This window comes from Sorex araneus, chromosome 5 (assembly GCF_027595985.1).
Source record: "Sorex araneus isolate mSorAra2 chromosome 5, mSorAra2.pri, whole genome shotgun sequence".
Taxonomy (NCBI): domain Eukaryota; kingdom Metazoa; phylum Chordata; class Mammalia; order Eulipotyphla; family Soricidae; genus Sorex; species Sorex araneus.
Genome location: NC_073306.1, coordinates 41221316 through 41246480, shown reverse-complemented (window position 1 = coordinate 41246480; position 25165 = coordinate 41221316). Strand labels below are relative to the sequence as shown.

The window sequence follows — 25165 nt, the reverse complement described above, 5'->3', positions numbered from 1 at the left end:
GGGGGGTGTTACAGGAATTACACTCAGGAGTAATTCCTGAATGCAGAGCCAGGAGTAACCCCTGTGTATCATTGGGTGTGACCCAAAAAAAGAGGGTCTCAGTCCAAGACTGATATGTTCAGATCACTAGGAGACCAAGGTCTGGCATGCAGAAGCAGCAGGTCTCACCAACCTAACTGCTGGGTGAGACTGACAGGGGGATTCTTTGGCATTCAGCCTCCGTGCGGTGCTCAAATATAGGAGACCCTCTGATGGACAAAGTCCCTGTCCTCCCTCTCTCCCACCTGGGTATAAACCTCCCCAAGGTGGCTTAGTCACAACTGAACACACAGGTTCATCTAAGCCAGATTACACAGCCTCGAAGTCGTTCAACATAATGCACGTGGCATTCGCTCTCCCAGACAGTCATCATCACAGACGTGCACGGATACGCCCAAACTTGCTCCCTCGGGGGCTCACACACATGAGCATTTCAACCAGCATTGATGACGTGCTTGTATACGTAAGTGCTGCACAGAACCGAAAACAGGCAGGCAGGCTGTCGTACCGAGCTCCAAGCCATAGAAATGCATCTTCCTCGCCTCCATCTCGGCATCCACAGCCCCTCAATGTCAGACACCAAGTCCTCCCCCAACAAGAACTTTATCCACCGCTCCCAGATCCAGTACTGGGCCCGGGTGAGTAATGCTGTTTCCTCCCTCTGGGCTTGGCCAAGCAGCCCTGAGAGGGGGTGAAGGCTCTGCCTGCCTGTGATGGATGGAATTAATCTACTGAGCAGGAGAAACTAAATAATTAAATCCCTAATCACCCCCCCAAGTCAGCCCAGGCCAATATAGCAGACAGAGGGAGGGGGGCTCGAAGGCCCAGACCGATATCCTAGCAAGGGACAGGGGTTTGGAAAGGCAGAGGGAAGCTCTGGGAGGGGATCAGAGGACCGCAGGCAGGCAGACAGACAAGACAGACAGACAGACATGGATCCCCAGAGCCACAGAATCCCCCTGTCCACTTGGAAAGGCAGCCCACCAGCAGCAAAGGCAGAGGGAGAGGAGAGAACCAGTCATGGGCCACCTTCCCCAGACCCCTCCACCCTCTGCCCGCCCCTCCACAGGGGACATCCTGGGAGCGACAAGGGGTGGCAGGCAGGATACTTCAGTGGTCTGACTGGACTGTGGCTGTGAGATGTGACAAAGTGGATGCTGAGGACAGTCCCGGCCCTACCCCAACCAGAGCAAGCCCTCTCCCAGCAGACCCCCCCCTTCCCAGGCCCCCACCCGGGGAAGGAAGGGGCGGGGTCTGGCACGTGGCTAATGGTAAACGGGGGTGGGGGGAGCAGAGGCCTGGGCAGGGGGCTCTGGGAACCAGCCTGGGAACAGGTCCCAGTCTGATTGGCTGGAAAGTGGGTCATTTTCCTTTTGAAAAATAGTGAGAAAATGGAGAAGTAGGTCGGGCTCTTATCCCCTCAGCCCCCCGGCAACAACCCCAACTTGCCGAGGGGGTTACTAAGGAGGGTCCGCAGAGGCCAGAGGCTGGAGCCTCATCGCCCCCACCCTGCCCTGCACCCCGCAGGGGGCAAGAGCGGGCTGCACAGGAAACCGAGGTCCCCAGCACTTGGGACGCCCAAGGGCAGGTACTCCCCGAGGTGGGGACAGGTGGGGGCCGCGGGAGCCGCACCCCGCGCGGCGCCCCGCGAGCCCCCTCCCGTCCTCTCGGCTCGTCGGTCGTGATGCCTCCTCGCCTCTCCTCCCTTTCCTCCTCGTCCACGTGGGCAGAGTCGTTGCCATGACACCGCGGGCAGGTGGGCGGCTCTGGCGGCGGTGTCGGCCCAACCCCCAAGCTCAGAGCCCAGGTGGGAGGGGAGCGGCTGCAGCGCCCCCGCCCCGGTCCCGGTCCCGGTCCGGATCCCACCCGCGCCGTAGGCACCTCGCCCCGCCCCTCGCCCCCCGGCAAACAGACGCCCAGGACCCGCGAGCGGCTCTCGGCCTGGCCTCCCCGGAACGCAGCCAGCCGGGGGCAGGCGCCAGGGTCCGAGAGAGGCTCTAGGAGGGTCCAGGGCTGAACTGCGCCCCCCAGCAGCACCTGCAGCAGAGGTCAGGGAGGTGCACCCCCAACTCCCACTGGCTCCTCCCAGCTTTCCCCCACTGACCTCAGACTTGACCCCTCCCCAGAGGAGAGGCTTGGGCTTTCCTGAGGACTTACCCGGATCCCTCCTGCCATCACTCTTGGGAGAGAGGAAAATAGTCTAAGCGGAAATTACCAGGGAGATTACCCCAGCCGCAAACCTCAGTCTTTCCTCTAAACGTCAGGTGTCCTGGATGTCCCCATACCGGAATTCACATCACAGCATGGGGGCACCCACTTAATCCTAAACCCATCCTGGACCTGGGTGCAGCCCCCTCCTGAGGGAAAAAAAAAAGAAAGACTGAAGTAGGGGAGAGACAGGGAGCGAGCAAGGAGAGAGGAGGGGGCTGGCAGACGCTGTCTGGGGGTGCTAGCCTGCTCCCTCACTCCAGCCTCAGGGAGTCTGGGTCCTGTCTGTGTTCACCCGCTTCCACTTTCTCCTCTGAGAGACCATGGCCCACTGGTAGCTCGACTCTCTCTCCTCTGACTTTCTAAGGCCCTTCCCACTGTTCAGGACCCCATTCTTTAGGGAAGTTGTACCACTGGCCCCCACCCGGCAGCCCTCTGCAGTCTGGCTGAAGGGATGGACGCAGGTGGAGACGTGACGGAAAGATCCCCATCGCTGCCCGAGTTCAGAGGGTGAGTAGTTCTCCCGAAGCGAACAGGGCATACACAGCACCGACACACAGAGACACTTTCACTTCTCCCCCGGCCTTCTGCTGAAGATGGTCTAACTGGCACAAGTGTGAGTGCATGTGGAAGCATGCAAGCATGTGGATCTCCTTTTCACTATCTCCACTACCTGTGTGTTGGGTCAGGACCTCCTCAGCTTAAGTTCTCCCAAAGGCAATTACAGTGGGGTCCCCAAATTGTCCCCCTGCCTTGCATCTTACCTCAGCTCCATCCATTCACCTCTCTGCTGTTGCCGGTGTGATCTAACTAACATTTATTTATTCAGTAAATCTTCACTGAGTGCCCACTCCAAGATAGGCACGCCTCTGGACACAGCAGGTATAAGAGAATAAAATAGATGAAGCTGCCTCAATTGGGAAGTTAATATTCCAGCGGGGAAAGCAATGACAAACAAACAGATGAAATAATGGTAATGCGCTGAAATAAAGCGGGGTGAGGGGACAGAAGGACAGGGGCTATTTAAGATAGACTGTGGGGGAGGCCATTTCCAAAAAAGTGACTTTTGAGCAAAGCCTTGAATAAAGCGAGAGAGCAAAAGCCACGTGGGCTGCCAGGGAGAGCATTTCAGGCTCAGCGCACAGGCTGGTGGAAAAGCCAGCAAAACAGCCTTGAGGGGGACTGGGAGAACCATGAGGCAGCCCCTGGAGAGGTGGTCCCTGAGACCAGATTGTCACCAGGGACGCTTTTACACACTGTAGTCTGTCACTCAGACCCCAGAAAGCACTTTGGCTCTCACTGCTAGTGAGATGCAAAGCCATTGGGAAGGTTGGACCCCATGTTACTCTGGCTGCATCTCTGATGAGCCTTGGAAAGTGAGGTGGCAAGGGCAGAAGTAGGAACACCAGCTGGGACATTTGCTGTCACCGAAACACCTTTCTGACAGCTGTCTGCCTGGTGGACACTGTTGTACCTTCAAGACTTAACTCAAAGGCCTTCTTTTCCACGAATCCTTCACCAGACACCTCTGTCCCCACCCCATGAATGACCACCCCCCAGGGGCTGGAGCGATAGCACAGCGGGTAGGGCGTTTGCCTTGCACGCGACCGATCCGGGTTCGATTCCCAGCATCCCATATGGTCCCCTGAGCACCGCCAGGGATAATTCCTGAGTGCAGAGCCAGGAGTAACCCAAAAAGCAAAAAAAAAAAAAAAAAGAATGACCACCCCCTAATGGAAGTGCCTACAGCCGCCAGTAAATAGTGTCAACTTCCTGCCTCCCTGAACACACTCTTCAATTGTTTCAAGGTCTTTCCCCTTTTCTCCAATGTAAGTTACCTGAGTGAAAATCAATTCACATGGTCTCGGACTATTACAGGGGTGCAAAAAAGGACATGACACAGAAAAGCCACAAAATAAACACAGATTACATAAAAAAAGGCATCAGGTGTGGAGTATGTGATGAAAAGACAATGATACACTGGTTAGTGTCAACATGGGTGAGGGAGGTACATATGTAAGTGATCACAGGTTACAACCAGGCCATTGTTCTTATGCCCATTTCTCCATACCTTTGTGAATAATGTGTACAACTTTATATGTATATGCTGACAAATCCGGTGTTGATACATACCTGCTGATGTGTTCATGTGTGCATGGAAAAGTGTTTAATCTTGAGATGTGTATTAAGACATCAATAAATGATACGCACATGTGTGTCTACCTAGTGCCAAATGTCTTATAGGTGTGTATGCATGGGGTCTCTTTAACATCCCCTGCTCTTTCATCCAAGTGCAACTTGTTTCATTTGAGTCTTGAAATTTCTGTGGTAAAGTCCACATTGCTGCCTCTACTCTCTTTCCCCATAAACTCCTGAGTGTCGTAACAACTGTTCAGCTTGGCTTGACCCCTTTACTGAGGATTCAGCAAGGCCTGTTCAGGTTTCTCCCCTGCAAATCCCTTTTATCCGAATGGTAATGGGGAGCAGGTAGGTCCCTTTGACATGAGAAATAGAAAGACTTCAGGGATTTCAGGATTTCTGATTTCTGGAGAACAACCACAGGTAACAAGGTGGATCAAGCTCATACTTGTGGAAACACAACTTTTAGACAGCCTCAATGTTTAGTCACATTCAGTCACAATCCGTGTCTTTCTCTTTCTTCCCTTCTCATTCTTTGTCATTCATTCTGCCACATGTATAGCTCAACTTAAGTATATATATATATATATATGTATATATATATATATATATCACTGTCACTGTCATGCCATTGTTCATCGATTTGCTCGAGTGGGCACCAGTAATGTCTCTATTGTGAGACTTGTTGTTATTGTTTTTGGCATATCAAATATGCCAAAGGTAGCTTGCCAGGCTCTGCCATAGAGGCAAGATACTCTCAGTAACTAGCAGGGCTCTCCAAGAGGGGTCACTGTCACTGTCATCCCATTGCTCATCGATTGTTCAAGCGGGCACCAGTAACGTCTCTCATTGTGAGACTTATTGTTACTGTTTTTTGGCATATCGAATACGCCACAGGTAGCTTGCCAGGCTCTGCCGTGTGGACACGATACTCTCGGTAGCTTGCCGGGCTCTCCGAGAGGGGCGGAGGAATCGAACATGGGTCAGCCGCGTGAAAGGCAAATGCCCTACCCTCTGTGCTATCGCTCCAGCCCTATGTACATACAATCATATTTTATGGATTCACATGTGCATATATGTGATATCATATACATGCTTGCTTACCCACTTATATACACATATGCCCCTCACTAGGTGAGCATCCACCTATACATATGCAGGTTAAATGAACCAATCTCCTTTACAGGATTATAATGTAAACACAGTCATGCATGCATGTATGTAATATGTGCACATGCTTATACACAAATTCACATGTGTTCATAAATATATGATTCATATATATGCACATATATATTATTATATGATATGTGTTCATATGTTCATATATGTGCATATATATCATTATAGCCTCACATAGGCAAAGAAATATGCATGTAGTAGCATCACAGATGTGTAGTCCCTCCCCAAATCCCATCCTGAGCATATAACTAGGAGTCCAGATTATCTCCAAGGGACAGTATCAGGGAGAGTTTTTGTTGTTGTTGTTGTTGTTGTTGTTGTTTTCATTTGGTTTTTGTTTTGGGGTCATACCAAACAATGTTCAGGGGTTACTCCTGGATCTGCACTCAGAATTTACTCCTGGTGGTGCTCTGTGTGCCATACACGATGCCAGGGATCAAACCCTGGTCAGCCACATGCAAGGCAAACACCCTACCCACTCTGATAATGCTCTGGCCCCAGAACAACATAAGTTTTCATCCATTCTCTCCTCTTGCCAATAGCCTACTTGTCCACTTAAAAGTTGCTCTTATTACCAATAAAATGTGACCATTCCTAGACTTACAACACTTTCAACCCATTCTCAGAAGAAAAATCATTCTAAAGAAAGTCTCTATTTAGCTCCTCATCCCAAGCTAGGAGAAAATAGTATTTCTTCAGAAGTAAGAAATAAGTAATGCAGTAAGTACATCCAAAGTAAGTACACCCAAAAGGCAACACACACACACACACACACACACACACACACACACACACACACACACACATACTTCCTTAATCCTAAAAGGGAAAATGAAGAGAAATTATCAAGGCCAGAGTTCTTCCTCTGGGTATGATCCACTGATCCCAAATTCTGAAAGAGTTACTGGGGCAAAGAAAGAAACAGCCAGGAAATTGTCTCTGGGCACTAAAACCTCATTGAAAGCCTCTTTCTCCCTAAAAGGCAGCTTCTCAATGCTCAGTGCCCCCCGTCACAACCTGGCCACAGGTCCTCCAAGGACAGAACAGACCTAGAAACTAAAATGTGGTGGCCTGGGCTCAGACAGCAAAGGCAGCGAATGTTGAAAAACAGGACTGAGTAGGAAGCCAAGAGGCAGCTGAAGGCACCTCCAGGAGGAAAGCGCCTGCTGGAACATGGGTCCTGAATAGCAGGACTCCAAGGGGCCAGGGAGAAGGGGTGGACATCCAGCCTCTATGTGGGAGTAGAGGGGCAACTGCTTCAGGCAGTAGCAACGGCTCCAAAGTAAAGTCTTATCAAAGCCGTTATGTAACCAAGGGAGCTGAGAGGAGCATAAACACCTCCCCTCCCCAAACAGGCACCCACACCCACACCCACCACCTCCCAGCACCCACAGCATAGGGAAACTCAGCTCCTCCCAAGCAGCTCAGCAAAGGGAGGAATCTTGATGAGTTACATCAAAAAAAAACATGATGGGTGAGGGATTTTTTATTAACTATAGGTCACATGAACAGGTTTGGCTTGGGGTCTCTAGGTACCTTTCCCTTTTCTTGAATTCCCTGCCACACCCACCACTTCCCCCCACCCCATCATTTGGAAATCCTCTCTTGCCTCTCCCCTCTGAGAAGGATCCCATTTGAATATTTGATTGTGCTCCTGGGAATGGGAGGTGAAGCTGCCATCAACCCCTCCTGCCTGTTGCTCCCCCACAATCTCATCTGCATGTCCTGACATTTGGCTTTCTTCCCCCTGGGATGACAAGGAAAGGGACCTGGAGAAACAACTCTGTTCTCTATTCCCTGAGTTACAAAGATGGAGCACAAGATCCCAGAAAATTGACATGACCCTGACCCTCGGTTAATAAGAAACAAAAATTCCCAGGGAACTGAAGATTAAAACCCAGACCCCTAATTGTTTCATTCAAGTTGTGTCTTCCCAAGACTATTCTCATTTTCCCCAATCCCAGCAACCTCCTCATCCTCTGCCCTGTGGCAGTGGACAGCCCCACCCACTCCTTGAATCCTTTGCTTGGAAATCTTTCTCCCCAACAAAAATCTCTCCCAAATGCTGCTCTGAGCTGTGGCTGAGCAGAACATACAACAGTCTAGCAGAATGTTCCACTGTCCCTAGTCCTGAATTCCAAAATTCAGTGGGCAGGAGATAGTTGTGTGGTCACTCAAACTAACCAGGGAGTGAGAGAGTTCAATAGGCTGAAGCACAGGCTCGCATGCATGAGACCCAGGTCCAATCCCTGGCACCTCATGGCATGGTCACCCAAGCACAGCGAGAGGAGCAATTCCCCAGCACTTCCAGGTGTGCCCCCCAAACAACAACAACATCACAAACAAAACTAAAGAAATAAAACTACCCTGGACTCCTGTGCTTTATGCCCTCCTGGCCTAACCAGCAAACCAAACTCCACTAACCAAGAACTGCCCTGCGTCTGAACTTCTGGGGCGCAGTAGGAGGAAGGCTTATGCCATTCTCCCTAAGATTGTTAGATTAAAAGCTGTCTGGGAGAAGAGAGGTCACAGTCACAATACCATCCTCCCACTCTAATTCTACAGTAACCAGTTTAGGAAAGAGGGGTAACTTTAACAGAGGAGGGGGAAAGAAATCCCTTTCTCAGATACCATTAAAGACTCTGAGGTTTAAAGTCAGAGGGAAGACCCCAAAATCTCTCTTTTCATTCGGAGACTCTGTCCTTGGAAAGTGGGTCATCTGGGAGAATTTGCCTGGTGAGCGCTCGGCATAGCCAGACTCCTTTCCATCCTCCAGCCCCATACAGCCCCATTCAGCACCTGGGACAGTTCCAAAAGAGCACATTTCCCCCTGATAGCAGTTCAGCACTCGGGACAGCTCCCAACGTCTCCCTGGGGGCACTGCTAGAAACCAGGGAAACCAAGACGCCCCCCTCAAGTACAGAAGCCCCCTCATCCTATTGCTCCCACATTCGCTCTCATCCCATCACGGGGGAATGGATGACCTGGTATCCCTCCCTTCCCTCTCTGTCCAAAGAGAGAAAAGAAACCCAGACAAGAGGTTTCCCTTGAGGGAGCTGAGAGGACCCCACCCACCTCCCTTCAGCCCTGAGCCTCTCAAAGCCACACACAGTTGGTTCTAAAAACCCTTTTCTTCTAAACCACCACTCCCCAAAATAAGATAAATACTCACGTGGGGGCTCCCAGCCCTGTAGGCAGATGTGGTGAAGGGAGGCAAGAGAGAGGTATCTCCCCACGCCCTGCTCTGAGCACCCTTTCTGAAGGAGCCAGTTCCCATGTAGACTAGAAGGGGAGGAGAGACGGATAGAAGCACTGAGGGAGGGGAGGGGAAATGGAAGAAGGGAGGAGGCAGGAGTGGGGGAACGCAGGGTGGGGGTGTGGGACGGGGGCGAGGGAATCCTTTTAAATTTAATTCTCTCCCCATGTCTACATCAGCCCTGCGGGCTCAGCTCTTTAATATTTACACACAGGAAGAGAAGAGCCTGAGAAAGAATGGGGTAGGAGGGGGGCACAGGGGGATACCTGAGCTCAAAGGTCATAGAGGCAGAGGCCTACAGAAGCTGGAAGCTTAAGACCCCCACACCATCTCCAGCCACTCCCCTTCTCAGCTCTCCACTGGAAAGAAGAAACCCTGGGACCATCCTGTCCCTTTGTTAATAAGACACTTTGAAGCTGCATCAGAAAAAGATCAGATCCCCACCCACACACCTGGACACCCCCACAAGCCCAGATTTCTTGGGCGCCTTATGTGCAGATGGTAGGCAATATTCATGCACAAGCATGTTCTGATGCTTGGAAGCATGTTTACTATGTGGGCTGCCAGGTAAAAACACATGACCGTGTCAGCTGGCATGGATAGATTTATACAATATGTTCCGAGTATATTCCCGTGTATTAGTCTATACAATCATATGCAAATGTATGCTATCATAGGTGTAAACCAACTCCCAAGTGACTTCCTCCAGCCCTCCAGCTACAACCCAAGGACAATACCACCTACCTTCCAGAATTCCTTCATTTGTAGGCCCCTCCCTCACAGCCTCACTTTTTCTCTCTGTGATTTGGGGAGAAGGATGGACGGGGTGAGAAGGCATGCTAGCATTTGAGCCAAGGGACTTGACAAGTTATTAGCAATGATGAGCTGGCAGCTTGTTACCATAACGATGGTGCCACTGCCTCACCCCAGCTCAAACCCAGACTCCCCAGACGGCAGGAGGCCCGCTGAGCCAGCAGCCTTCAGGCTGGAGGTGGGGAGAAGGGAGAGGGAATTGAGACATAATGCCTGTATAGTGGAGGGTACACAGCTGTTCTTCCAACCCCCACTGAGAGACAAAGCTTTGAATCCACCAAGTAGGAATGAAATCAGACTCTGGAAAGGTTTCCTGGCCACAGGGATGATAAGACACGGAAAGCAGTCATTAGAACTCCCTGTAGACAAAAGCTGCTGTTCTGCTTCACTCCTACATCCCCTAATTTCACGAGCCTCTGGTACTGATCTTAATAGATTAAAAACAATCAGATAGAAGTCACCTCTCTGTATTTCAGTCTTTCCAGCTCTACAATGGGAATAATTCTTTATCATTTACGCTTGACTCCCAAAAGTTTGATTAGGGTTTAAGGGGGGAGGGGCGAGAGAAATAGTACAATAAATAGGGAGCCTGTCTTGAATGTGGCCAACCCAAGTTCAATCCCAAGCACCATATATGGTCCCTGAGCACCACCAGGAGTGATCCCTGAGTACAGAATCAGGAGTACCCCCTGAGCACCACTGCCTTTGGCCCACAAACCAAAAAGAAAAAGAAGACAAAGAGTTCAAGGATAATTACAGACACTTCCCAAATCAGACAAGTTCTAGAAGTTTCCCTATCCAACAGGGCTTCATCAAGTTAAATATTGTGTGACCACCCAGAGGCAAGATGCATCTGAAACCAATAGAATAAAGGGGAAAGGAGGTCAGTCAACTCAAGTCCCAAGTTCAGCAGGAAAGATGACAGCAAAAGAAAGCAGGCACTGCCAGAACAGTCGGAGTCTTGCCTGCAAAAGCCTCGGCCCTTCACCAATAAGACTTTAAAACAAGTCCATGGCCTTTCTTGGTTGTGGGCATGACTAGGAATTCCCAGCCCCAGACACGTCTGTAACCCCCTGACTTTGAAAAGGGGTCCCAGGTTGAAGGATACTCACCCTCAGGTTTCGTTTCTTCTCTAAAATCCCTTGTGCTCATCTCTAATGCGCAGGGTGGGAGGGGGCTGGCAAGGAGGTTTCCAGGAATGGAAAGCGATGTGGAGAGTTATTAATGTCCCCGGGCAAAGACTAGCCAGGAACCAGCAAAGTTGGCTGTGTGGCCTTAGACAAGTCTCCTCCCTCCTCTCTCCCCACTATCCTCATTACTTAATTAAGCAATTGGACCAAGTCCGTTCCAAGGTTCCACTCCTGGCTGTCATTTTGTAGCTACAGACAAGCTCACTCCTTGGACATACGCCCCTTGGCATAAAACACAGTGGGCACTCCCTGCCATATCGGTGGGGCAATGGGCATCCCCTGCCAGATCAGTGGGGCAGTGGGAGAGGGGCGCGGGGGTTGTATCTGAGGCTGATCATCCTATGCTTGTGTTCCTTTTAAAAACACCTGCCACCCTAGCCCTCCCCGCTCCCTTTTTAGACCCTGATTCACTGCCAACTCACGAAGCCTCTCCCTCCTCTCTTCTCCCCCTCTCTCTCTCTCTCTTTTAGGCCTTGGCAGCTGGGTACAAAAGTAGCCCCATCACTCAGGGAATGCCAGGTGGCAGTGTGGGGCAATGCCCCTAGAGCCAGCAAGAACACATAGGAAGAATCACTAAGCGTGGCCCAGCCCTAATCTTAGGGACTGCAGTCTCTGGGAAGTGTTAGGGGCAATAGCAAGTCACCTCCTGAGCCTCAACATCCTCATCTGTAAACTGGCATCTTAGTAGGTCAAACCACATGACACTTGCTTTCATAGGTTAAAAAAAAATAAAAGGAGAAAAAGAGACATTGATGATTTCATAAGACTTCAACTGCCCTGCCTGCTTGCTGGGGCTTTTGGGGAGAGGGAAAGGAAGAGTTGAGAGGACTCTTTTTGCCCCCCAAAAAAAGCCCTGAACAAACACGGGGCAATGTGCTTGTTGCTGATGCTGTAACTGTTGTTACTTCAAAGAGCTGTAACAGACCCAAGTGGATGAACTGATGATGGGGACTTGGAGTCTAACAACCACCTGCTCTCAGGGCTGGCAGCAGGGCAGAAGCTTCCCCTGGCCTCATCCCCCTGGCTCTCAGCCCTCCCTCGGTGACACATCACTGGGAAGAGCCAAAGGGCCCCCCAAGAAGAGACACACAAGCACACACTCACCCAGTTCCACCGGGGCCCCATCACGCAGGGGGGATACAACCATGAGCATCGCACCCAGAACTCTCTCTGAAGGTGAGCACCGTTGAGGGAGGCCAGCCATGTAGGTCTAGCCCGTATCAGACAGAAGTCCCTGGGAAGTGGGGTGATGTGACCGCGGAAAAGTGGCTCTCCCTGTCCCATGCCTACTGCCACCAGGAATCCAGAGGGGATACGGGGTGCGGGCAAACCCTGCGGTGGGCGGCTCAGAGTGGTCCCTTCTCAGACAGACAGCCACACACACAGAGGCCACAGACCCCCGGGCTCACTCAGCCACAGTCACACAGCCATTCACATCCACACACGAGCACACACATGTGCACGGACACAGGAACACCCTGTACACGGCACACACCCGCGGACACGCACACGCTCGCGGCACACAGCCCCCGGTGCTCGGGGACACACGGACACCCCCCGGCGCGGGCAGGGACATGCACTCACACTCACACACCTGCAGCGGAAACTTCTCTCCGGATCTCCCCCCACATCCCGGCAGACCGCCCCCCCACCCACCGGCCCCCCGCCTGCAGCGGGCGAGGCCGGGCCGTAGCGGCCGGTGTCCGCGGGCTGGGCACGGAGCCCCCGGCGCCTCCCCGGGGTGGAAGCCGCGGGCCCAGGCCGGGCGGGCAGGGCGGCGGCGAGCCCAACCCCCGCTCGGGGCCCGAGGCGCGGCCGCGGGAGCCCGGGGCGTGGGCGGCGCCGGGGCCGCAGCCAGGCCGAGGCCGGGGGCGCGCTGCGAGGGCGCGGCGAGCGCGGCCGCGTCCCCACCCTCGCGGCGGCTTACCTGGCCCGGCGCGGGCTCCGGCCGGGTTACATGGTGCCGGCGGCCCGGGCCGGGGGCGCTGCGGCGGCGGGCGCGGGCGGGGACGGGCCGGCAATGCGGAGCCCCCGGCAGAGGGGCCGCGCCGGCTGCGGAGCCCCGAGCGAGCGCCGAGCCGAGCGGGCGCGGGCGCGGGAGGCGGCCAAGCCACGGAGGCTGGATTTCCCGGGGACCAGGAAGGGGAGGCGGGGGGATCCCGCCCGCGCGCTCCGCCCCCGCCCCCGCCCCGCCCCCGCGCGCGGCCGCCCGAGCCGGCCCGAAGGGGCCGCTCCCCGCCCCCGCAGCGGGCCCCGGAGGGTCGCGGGGGTGTCCGAGGGGCGCCCGCGCAGCCCCGCAGCCGCCCGGGAAAGGCCCAGCTGGGGCGGGGTGCGGAGAAGCGGAGAACCTGCTCCCGCCTCCTGGGGACCCCCGAGCCCGCGACCACCCGCCGGGGTCCTGGGAACAGCCCCTCGCCGTGCACCGCGCCCCGAGACGCAGAGACCCCAACCCGAGCCCGGGGAGGACGGCTCGGGAAAGGCTCGCACCGGCTCCCGGGAATATCTCGGGCCCCACCAAGGCACAGTCACGCCCTGAATGTCACGCACAGCCCCCCTAGCCGGTCCCCCGAGAGAGACTCTCCGGATTGTCCCCGGCCTGGGTTTCCGGAGCCCCTTCCCCAGCCCCTGCAGGGCGCGGCGCTGTCACAGAGGCGCGTCCCCCACCCACCCAGGGGTCGCGGCATCCCCCGCGTGGAGGGAGAGCCCCGCTCTGCCTGCCCACCTTGCTGGGCTCCCCACCCCGACCCACGGTGCCCGCCCACCTCGAGGCCCGGAGCCCGGGGTTGTGGCCCCGCGCGGGCCCAGTGAGGGAGGGAAAGAGACTGTCGGAAGCACAGCCAGAGGCTGCAGAGCCGGGACCCGGCTGCGGGCGCAGGCCCGGCCAGCACAGCGACTGCAGCAGTCCCGGCTGGAACCGGTCCCGGAGCCCAGAGCTAGGCTGTCGTGGGGGAGGGGACCGCACGGGGAAGCCGCAGGGGGAGGGCCGCGATCCGGATGCGGTTTCCCAGGGTAGTGGGGAGGGAGCGCTGCCTCCCGCGCTGAAAGTTGGGGTGAGGAGTAGAGTGCGTCCTCAAAGCCTCCTTCCCTCCTCCACCTTTTCTGCCCTGGAAAGCTCTGGGGTGCTTGAGGAGCGGTGGGGTGGGGAGGGTGGGAGATGAACTGTTGGCCGGCCTTGCAGACTTCTCATTCGACGCCAGCGCTTCTACTCTCTTCTCACCCCACTCTTAGGGGGTTCTTCTCCCTGTGCAAAGAGGCAGGCAGGCAAGTGGAGCTCGGGGCTGGAGAGTATGCTTCGCGTGTATGGGAACCTGGGGTCCATCCCTGGCACCAAAAGAAGGGACAGAAAAGCTGAGGCACTGAAAGTAGAAATGTCCTAAAAGATAGTAAGGGTTGACAAGTCCTTCCTCTTTCCCCAGGGGAGGTGTTTAAAGAAAACCTATTGCATCAGTCATTCTAATTACACAAGGTTTGGAGAGCTCTGCCACCACCACCACCCACCATGGGAGAGAACTCCGGTCAAGTTCACCTAGCCTGAGGTCTGAAGAACCAGTTCATTCAGAACCTTTTAATCATGAGCTAAAGTTGCACGTGTTCCTAGCCCAGGGTTCAACCAAAAGCTGATGCCAGAGAACCAAAGATAGAAGTAGATGCAGGAACCCACTCTAAAACTGGTAGAACCTTCTCATTTTTTTCCGGAAAGCATAGAAAAAAGAGCCATCAAGTAAAAGTTAAAAGGCGGCTGCCATGTTTTCTGAGTTCTGAGTTGCTCTGAAACTGGAAAACATCTTACAATAAATGAAGACGTTACAATACACATCGTTTTCTAGTTTTCTCTGAAAGCTGTTGTTGAAGAGTCAGAGTGTTGTAGCATTGAGAATTAAGTGTAGTTTTCATTTTGTTCATTCAACAATTATTTACTGATTGTACCTGACACCTTGCTAGCCTCTTGGAATACAAAAAAAAAAAAATGAATCATAAGGCTTTCTTAGACAACGTTCTTTCATTCTCACCCAGTCTAAGAGAGAGCCAGCTTTACAGGAGTGTACCTGTGCAAGGACACAGGGTCCTACACTTAGAAGGGACCCACTATTGGTCTAAAGTTCTGCTGTCACTCTCTTAAGATTCTTAATAATTTTCGTGGCTGGAGAGATAGTACAGCAGGTAGGGTGCTCACTTTGCACACAGCCAACCCAGGTTGGATCTCAACATTCCATATGGTGGCATCCCATATGGTCTACCAAACCCACCAGGAATGATCCCTGAGTGCAGAGCCAGGACGAGCCCTGAGCACCGCTGGTTGTACCCCCCCAAAACTTATTCTTAATAATTTTAACATAGTGTCCTGCACTGCACAAATTATGATTGCTATATTAAGAATGACATGCCTTATTAGCATTGAGCACAAATACTTTTAGAGTCTAGTGGTTACAGTAAGCTTTACGCAGATGAAGAAAAACAATCAAAGAAGTAAAGGAGCATAAAAAAAAAGCATTTGAGTAGAGTCTCAAATTTTGGTAGAAAATGACAGATGGAGAACCACACATTTTCAAACACAGAAATTTATCAAAATATCAATTAAACAGCATGGTAGAATAGGTGGTTGATTGATCCTCCCATTGAAAAGGAGATGAATGATTTTTTAATGATATTAAAAATATTTTTAAAAATCTTCCGAAAGACATCAATGAGTTGGCAAGAAAATAAGAATACTGCAGCCAAAATCTAAGTGAAGGCAGAAAAGAAAAGTAAGCAGTGTATTAAAGCCAACTTGAGCCTTGGGGGCTGTGACACAATGGTATTGAAAATGGCACTGATTTTTTGTTTCTCCCTAAATTCATGACCTTTGCTGAATGACTCTGCAACTCCCTGCATCAAGGAGTGGACCTTATTTTCCCACTCCTTGAATCTGGGTAGATTTGTCACCTGCATTGGCCAATAGAATGTGAAAGTCATCATAGTGTCCAATTCTAAGCTTTAGCTTTAAAGGGCTTGTATAGTTCTTTCTCTTGGTCTCCTGCCCTCATTGTGAGAACAAGTCTGGACACCCTGCTGAAGGGTGAAAGAAAGGATACTAGAAAGTCATGTCAGCCCAGTTGAGTCCGCTGTACACCAACCTATGGTCACTTGATGCCCAAATCTGAGAGCCCAGACAAGAGCAATAGATATGTATCTGACTATAGGTGAGTGCAAGCACTTCAGAGAAACCAGTTACAGGCTGGAGAAATAGAGCAGTAGGTAGAGCACTTGATTTGTATGCGACTGGCCCAGATTCAATCCCCAGCATCCCATATGTTCTCCCAAGTACCTCCAGGAGTGTTCCCTGCGCATAGAGCCAGGAATATCCCCTAAGCTTCACCGGGTGTAGCCCAAAAACAAAAACAAAAAAACAGAGAGAGAGAGAGAGAAAGAGAGAGAGAGAGAACTCATCTGTTAAATAAGAAAACTTCCAATCAACTTGAGAACTCTTGTGCAATAATAAATGCTTATGAATTTAAATGAATTTTGGAATGATGGTATGTGACAGTATTGTGACAATAAATAACTGATACAGGGGCATTTGCTCTTAGATAAAAATTGAACTTCAATTTTCATATCTCTCAGACATGTTGCATAGAAGAAGTCCAAGGTCTGCTCAAGATAGGCAATTACTCTTTCTCTGCAAACATTTAGAATCTCAAAACGTTCTTCTCTAATGTATAGGTAAACAAGGGGGAAAAGTTCATTAAATCCCCACACCCAGAAAATTGCAAGGAAAATTGCCTCTTTATTTATTTGGAGAGCCTCCCGAGCCATGCTATGGGAGCTCAGGGACCACATTTCTGTGATACTTGGCCAACTGGACAGGTTAATGCCTGTTCTAGACACCCCAGTGGAACTTGAGGGTCCCCAGAGCTACTTTTAACTGCTCTTGGAGGCAGGGAGCATGCTTGCAGAGGATCCAACTCAAGGCCTCTCTGATTCAAAGCAAGCACTCTACTTCTTTGATCTATGTCTCCAACCCAGATTGCCTGTTTTAAACCTTGGCTGTGGTGATGAATGTAGGAAGGAAAAACCACCTTCTAAGAATCTCTAACTACAAGTTAGACCCCACATCACATGCAGTCAAAGTCACTCTACCTACAGGCTCTGAACAACCTCAAACCAAGAATTAGATTTAAAATGATCCCAGGAAGGCAGTGCCCTAGAGACTTGACCAAAGAAAATTTTAATCTTTTCTAGAAAATTCCCCTTCATCTGAAGCCTCCAATCATTTCCACAGATAAAGTTCCAAAGTAAAAAAACACCCAAAATCCAAAATCACCACAGATGTATGATGCCAAAAGCAAAATAGCAAAAATAACAACAGAAATATATCTGCAAGGAATTTGACTATTAGAAGTATGACCCCAAATATAAAATAATTATGTCTAGTATGTTGAGATCAATAAAATCATTCTGCTGTCTTTGGCATTATTTTTTTGGCCTGTGCTGAGCCAAGTCACAGAGTACAGAATTTCGTGGCCAGAGAGAGCGGTAGCTTTGACTTGCTCATCACTTCAATGTTCCTCTGATATTTCTTTTTTAGGATGACATTTATTGTAGGATTTGGGGTACCACTCTTGATAAGGTAAATGAAGTTCCATTTTATTTATAATTTACTGTTTTAACCAAGTACATTTTTAATTTTATCATTTTTCTGCATCTTTCAGCATGACAATATGATTTTTCTACTTTAATCTGTTGAGATGATCAGTTTTATTTAACAAAATTTTTAATATTAAATTTTATTTTGCTAGGATAAACCTAATTTACTGAAGGAATATGATTTTTTTTTAATTTGGAGGCCACAGCCAGCAGTGCTCAGGGGTACTCCTGGCTCTGCACTTAGGGATCACTCCTGGTGGTACTTGGGGGACCATATGGGGTGCCCAGATCAAACTCCCACCAGCTACATGCAAGACAAGTGCCCTACCTACTAGATTATTGCTCTGGCCTCAATGAAGGAATATGATATAGTTTTTAACATGGTTTAATATATCATTAGACTTAATATGTAAATATTTTGTTTTGTACATGGACTTGAAGAGCAAGCCATAATATCTGTCACTGTCACTGTCATCCCATTGCTCATCGATTTGTTTGAGCGGGCACCAGTAACGTCTCTCATTGAGAGACTTATTGTTACTGTTTTTGGCATATCCAATATGCACAGGTAGCTTGCCAGGCTCTGCCACGTGGGCTCGATACTCTCGATAGCTTGCCGGGCTCTCTGAGAGGGGCAGAGGAATTGAACTTGGGTCGACGGGGTGAAAGGGGAACGCCCAACCGCTGTGCTATCGCTCCAGCTATAATATAACCATTTTTTTAAATCTGATTTTTGGCTTTTCCGATCTCTTTTCCTTTTTTTCTCCAGTTTTTGGGTCACACCCAGTGGTACTCGGGGTTTACTCCTAACTCTGCACTGAGGGATCACACTTGGGGGACCATATGTGGTGCCAATGATCGAACCTGGGTCTGTTGCATGCAAGGCAAGTGCCCTACCTGCTGAGCTATGGATATGGCCCCATATCTTTGTAAATTATGAAATATATGCTATTATCACTCAGTTTTTTAAATCTCAAGATGAAATTTACCCTGTGGATGAGATTAATTTAACAGAGCATAATTATGCTCATCCCACCATACCTTTCCAATTTATATTCAGGGACTGGGACTGCTACTGCATGAAACATAATCTGTATGTTTTTCTAGTTTCATCAATCTATTTGTTTGTGCTTAAATAATATCAGTATTCTGAGTATCACATTTAATTGCACTGGCTCTTGCCTTTATTATCTACTTCCTTCAACTTTCTTTGGAGATATTCATTCTTTTACATACTTCTTAAATTAGAAGCTTAGTTTCTTCATTTTTAGCTTTTCTTCTTTTTAGTATAAATATGTAAGGCTACAAACCACCCTTGAAGAACTATTTTTTCACTGCATCCCACACATTTTCATCATCATTTAGTTCTGAATATTTTTAACTTTTCATTATGATTTTTCCCTTGGCCTGTGGGTTATTGGGAAGTGTGTTTTTTCATTTCCAAATGGAAATATTGAGTATATTTTTATTAGTTTCTGACTTAATTGCATTGTGATAGAGAATCTTCCACATATTTTACTTATTCTTTGAAAGTTGCCAAGACTTCCTCTGAGACTGATACATAATCAGTGTTTGTAAGTGTTCCGTCTGTGCTTGTGGCAGTCAGTCTCAAAGGAGGCCCATCATTATACTTACCTCAAGATTTTTGTATCTTTGGTAGTCCCTTCTCAAACTGAACAGCAAGGCTGATATGTACAACCAATATAATGTTACAGAAATGAAAGTGTGCGACCTCTGATAGGTCATAAAACATTTTTTCTTTTCCATCTTGCAAACTGAAGGAAGCCTACTGCTATGTCTGTCATAGAAATACTCACGCAGCCTATGTAAAGACTTCCATAAGAAGAAAAGAGACTTCCTTTTAACCACCAGCACCAATGTACAGCTAGATGAGTGAACCCCTATGAAAACAGATTCCCAGACCCAGTCATTAGATTTCTACAGTCACTGATGACATTTCTGTTAATCTCATCAAAAACAATGAACCGGGGCCAGAGCAATAGTATAGTGGGTAGGGAGTTTGCCTTGCACGAGTCCGACCCGGGTTTAATCCCCTGCATCCCATATGGTCCTCTGAGCACTGCCAGGAGTAACTCCTAAGTGCAGAGTCAGGAGGAAACCCTGAGCATCGCCAGGTGTGACCCAAAAACCAAAAAATAATAATAATTAAAAAAATAAAAATAAAAACAATATATGTTTAAATCTTCCCTTCTAATACTAGTGCATTTCTCTATGTATTATCTGCTGTAACCGTATGAAATATTTTTAATATTTTAAGACTATTTCCTTAGGTTCATGTGTGTTAAGATAAAAGAAGAAAAATTAAAAAATGAACTCATTATTTTCAATTAACTATTATTTCCCTAGAAAATAAGAGGGAAAGATAAAGATCTAACAAATGGTTGGTTGTATTATATTTAGTAAGGTATCTGGATAGATCAATAAACACCACCCGCATTTCTTTACATGAGTACAATAATAACGCAATTTGTAAAAGTACTTTACTTAAAATAGCTATGATGACTTACATATTTAATAATAGGTCTTTAAAAATCAGAAAATTATTAATATCTGCTCAAAGTCTTGAAAATCCAAATCACTAGTTTTAAATTCATGCATAAAATTTATAAATGCATAATGATGTGAATTCTTCCCATAATCTAAGGATTGAATCTCATTCTTAGATTAGCACTGTAGTACTGTCATCCCGTTGTTCATCGATTTGCTCAAGCAGGCACCAGTAACATTTCCATAGTGAGACTTGTTGTTACTGTTTTTGGCATATCGAATACACCACGGGTATCTTGCCAGGTTCTGCTTTAGGGGCGGGATACTCTCAGTAGCTTGCTGGGCTCTCTGAGAGGGACAAAGGACACGAATGCAGGTCAACCACTAGCAAGGCAAATGCCCTACCTGCTGTGCTATCGCTCCATTCCATTCTTAGATTTACAATTTAAAATATTATGCAAATTGATAAACAGATTCCAAAATCAATATGGAAAAGTAAAGAACCAAGAATGACTTCAGAACAGTCTTTAAGCTTTTTATAATAAAAAAATTAAGCATACACTTATGAAGAATAGTATGACTCACGTCTTGTGTCTATTACCCAAATTCAATGATAATCATTCCTGGCCTACATCTTCCTCTCTCCCTTTGTATTATTTTGTATGTTCTATCTAGGTAGGAAGTCCTAGACCACAATGTTTGTGAGAGGGGGACTCCCAAGCAATTTTCAGGGGCCACTCCCAGTAATATCTGGTTAACTGGATCAGGCTGTTCTGAAGTGGTCTAGCAGATGCCTAGTTTAATCCCTATATGCCTGCCAGACTGAGACCATCCTGCTAACATAATCAGCTGTGCACAGGAGACTCTAGAGGCCCCACTGCCACTCAGTTCTGCTGCTCAGCTCCCAGGATTAACTAATCTATAGAAAGCAGCAACTTCCCACCTAAATGGCCTAGAGACAAACAGTTAAAGTTGCCCCAGAACAGTGCTAAGGCAGGCCTCTCTCTTTGGAGGCCTTCACTGGGTCAGTCTGACTCTTTCAATAAACCAACTTTGCTCTCTCTGCCTAAACTGTCTCACTCTCCTAAAAAAATTTGGTTGGTTGGTTGGTTGGTTTTGTTTCATTTTAGGACCACACCTGGCTGGTGCTCCTGGATCACTCCTGGCAATGCTCAGGAAACTGTTTGTGGTGCCGGGGGTCAAACCCAGGTCAGCCACATGCAAGGCAAGTGCCTTACCTGCTGGCCTAATGCTCCAGTACCTAAACCCAAGAACTTTTTGTTAAATATAGTTACAGTACAATGAAATGCTTAATAATTATCCCATCATTTGGGCGGGGAGAGAAGGAGACTTTGGGCTACACCTGACACTTGGCAGTGTTCAGGGATTACTCCTGGTTTTGTTCAGGGATTATTCATTGTGGGGTTTGGTACTCTATGTGGTGTCAAGGATAGAACTTGAGTTGGGAGAATGCAAGGGAAGTGCCACGTCTGCTGTACTATCACTCTGGGCCCCAACGATCCCATTTTATCTAGTGAAAGACCCCAATGTTTCTAATTTTCTCATATATTATTATTGATTGACATCATTTAAGTATTTTTAAAATCACAGACCCCCCTCATTTTTTAGCAAAAAAAAATTTAATTGTTGAAGAAATAAGAATGTTTATCTCAAGAATTTCCTACAGTTAGATTTTTTTTTTTTACTGTGAAGCTATTTATCACCTATCTCTCTACTCCCCCTATCAAACTGTAAATTGGAAATTAGAGCTATAGGTTTGATTAGGTTCAACATAGGAACAATAATTTTTCATATTTAGTGTTATGCAATGCCATTATCAGATATATGATAATGGTAGTCTCTCTTTATGATGGCTTGATTTTACACAATGAAAGTTTTAAGTAGTGCTTTACCAATAAAATAATTCCCTCTTCAGTTATTAACTAGAGTTTTTCTATAAAGAGAAAGTTATCTTCCTAATCATTTTATTATCCTATTGTATCATTTATAAAGGAAAAGCAAGAAAACACTTTTGTTCACTCCAGTTTTAAAAAATGACTTGGGGTTGGAAAGATAGTTCAGTGGGGTATGGTACTTGCCTTGCATGCAGCCAGCCCAGGTTCAATTCCCAGCATCCCATGTGGTCCCCAATAATTACCAGGAGTGATTCCTGTATGCAAAGCCACGAGTAGCCCCTGAGCTGTTGTGGTCCAAAATAAGAAGGAAGGTAAGGAGGGCGGGAGTGGGGGGGAGGGAGCATGGAAGGAAGAAAGGGGAAGGAGAAAAGCAACTTGTCACATGCAAGGGATCAACAGTACTATTCTCATCGAAAAATTCAGAGACCATAAGACAGTAGCTAATATATGAAAATTGTTGAAAAGTGAGGAAGAATTTAAGACATTCTCAAATAAGCAAAAGCTAATGGAGTTTGTGAACACTATACTTGTCCTTCAAGAAATGCCCAAGGCAAAAATTAAAGGACACTAGACAGTAACTTAGAGTTTTATAAAGAAATAAAAATCTCAATAAAGGAAAATACATGGGAAATTATACAAACTATTATTACTGCAACAATGGTTTGCAACGTTTTTATATTTCCATGATTTAAGAGATGAATACAGTTAAAGAAAATTATTATTAATGTACAAGCTAATGCAAATTTGGTTTGATACTCCAATTCTTTTAGCTTAGGAGACAAAAATATTTAAAATTTATTAGATTTTGTTTGGGGTACACAAGATTAAAGATGTAATTTTGTGATATCAATAACCTAAAGGAGTAGGAACAGAGATATACAGGAACAAAGTTTTTTATACGTTATTGAAGTTAAACTAGTATAAATTCAAATTAGAGTTTTATAACTTTAGGATTTTTTAATGTAATCTCCATGGTAACCACAAAGAAATAGCTCTAGAATGCATACAAAAGGAGATGGGAAAAAACTTAAACATTTCACTATTAAAAAATAAAAGAAAAAGAAAAACAACTAAACATGAGAGAAGAAAGCAATGCAGGAGTAGCTATGCTAATATCAAACAAAATCAATGCTAAATGAAATAATGAATAGAAGTGATAGTATCAATTGTATATAAAAATAACTAACTAAAGCAAAAGAAGGTGCTAAAAACAACATACTCTGATTTGGTGAAACTATGGAGGCCACTGGAGGGAAAGAGGAGAGAAAGTTTGGAGAATGGGTAAGGGGAGTCTTGTGGTGACGGGATGGCACTATCACTCTAGTGGTGGGTGTGTATATACACATATAGAGGGGTGAAGTTAAAACCCTGATACCACATTACAAGCTAATGATAAAGCCATCGATAATTTTTAATGTGGGATTCAACATCCCATAATAGACCCACTGAATAAGAATATTCAGTTGTATCACTTGCTGTCCTGTTGATCTTCGATTTGCTCAAGCAGGCGCCAGTAACGTCGCCATTTGTCCCTGTCACATGCTAGTGGAGCCCAATGATATCTGCTTGCTCCAGGAACAAGAAGAGCCTCAAATCGTTCATTCAGGGATTTGACGAAGAAATCTGACCATCTAGTTAGTGGGTGGCCATGTGGTCTTCTGACGTCCCGTGGAATCCAGTCCGTAACAGCTCTCGTCCAGCGGTCATCTCTGAATCGCATTACATGACCGGCCCATCTGATTTTTGATGCCTTGGCAAACAAGAGAGCGTGCCTGATTCTTGACCATCGATGGAGGTCAGAACTCCGGATTCCTTCTCTCACTTGAGTGAGATGTGACACTCCTAGCATAGCTCTTTCGATTCCTCTTTGGGATACCCGAATAGCGTTCTCATCCCGTTTGCATAGAGCCCAGGTCTCTGAGGCGTATGTTAGTGTAGGAAGAACGGTGGAATTGAAAAGATGTGCCAGAGTCAGAGGTTCTTCATCCTCTTAACCACTTCTTTGACGTTCTTGAAGGCATTCCACGCTGCTCTCTTCCTCCTGCATAGTTCTGGCGCCAAGTCGTTCCTCATGTTGATTTCTCAACCCAGGTACACATAGCTGCTGCATTCGGAGATGTTCATTCCATTGAGAGCAAATGGAGCTTCAGGGACTAGTTCGTTTTTCATGAGCATCGTCTTGTTGAGATTCAGCTGCAATCTGACTTTTCCAGATTCATGGTCGAAGTCGGCCAGCATTTGTGCCGCTTGGCTAATATTTGGCGTTATGAGAACGATGTCACCAGCGAAGCAGAGGTGGTGTAATTGCCGACCGTCTATCTTCACTCCCATTCCTTCCCATTCCAGTCGTCACATGATGTTCTCCAGGGTGGCACTGAAGAGTTTCAGTGAAATGGTATCACCCTGCCGCACCCCTCTCTTTACATCAATTATCACTTCCTTATAGAATGGTGAGATCCTGATGGTGAATCCACAATACAGCTCGAGGAGGATTTTGATATACTGAGTTTGAATGCCCTGTTTGGTTAGGGCTTCAATGACTGCTTCATTCTCAACAGAATCAAAGGCCTTCTTTAAGTCGATGAACGTTAGACAGAGCGGCATCTTGAACTCTCGTGAAACTTCAATGAGTTTGGTCACTGTGTGGATATGGTCTATCGTGCTCAATCCCCTTCGGAACCCGGCTTGCTTGCATGGTTGTCCTTTGTCTAGTGTTCTTCTTATTCTATTCAGGATGGCATGAGTGAACAACTTGTAGACGACAGACAGCAGGCAGATTGGGCAATAGTTGCTGATGTCGTGGATGTCTCCCTTCTTGTACAACAGAACGGTCCTACTGGTTTTCCACTGAGACAGAACCTTGCATTCAGACAGGTAGCGTGTAAAGAGCCAAGCCAGTGCATTGATGAGTACTGGCAGCAGATTCTTCAGGTGTTCGGGTCTGATCTTGTCCGGACCAGGTACTGTACATGTCTTTACCAACAAAAGGGCGTGTCAGATTTCGGAAGGGAAGAATTCCTGACTATAGATATACATATGTATATATGTATAATACATATGTATATATGTATATGCGTATATATATGTGTGTGTGTATATATATATATATATGTAGTATGCACGGCAGAACCTGGCAAGCTACCCATGGCATACTCAATATGCCAAAAACAGTAACAATGACAGTCCTCATTCCCCTGACCCTGAAAGAGCCCCCAATACGCCATCGGGCTACACTAGCACGTGACAGGGACTAATGGAGACATTACTGGTGCCTGCTTAAGCAAATCGAT

The 25165-nt window shown here is 47.8% G+C and overlaps 1 protein-coding gene across 2 annotated transcripts in view; it reads right to left on the bottom strand.

Moving 5' to 3' along the window:
- Positions 1 to 13008, bottom strand: part of DLGAP3 (DLG associated protein 3) — a 64239-nt gene extending 51231 nt beyond the window's left edge. The window contains exon 1 of one of the 2 annotated variants that reach the window (XM_055137621.1): positions 12755 to 13008. The gene's annotated coding sequence lies outside the window, so the exon portion shown is untranslated. Of the gene's footprint in view, positions 1 to 8740; positions 8831 to 12754 lie in introns of those variants that run through there. The other variant, XM_055137623.1, reaches the window with a different exon arrangement.
- Positions 13009 to 25165: the final 12157 nt, after the last annotated feature.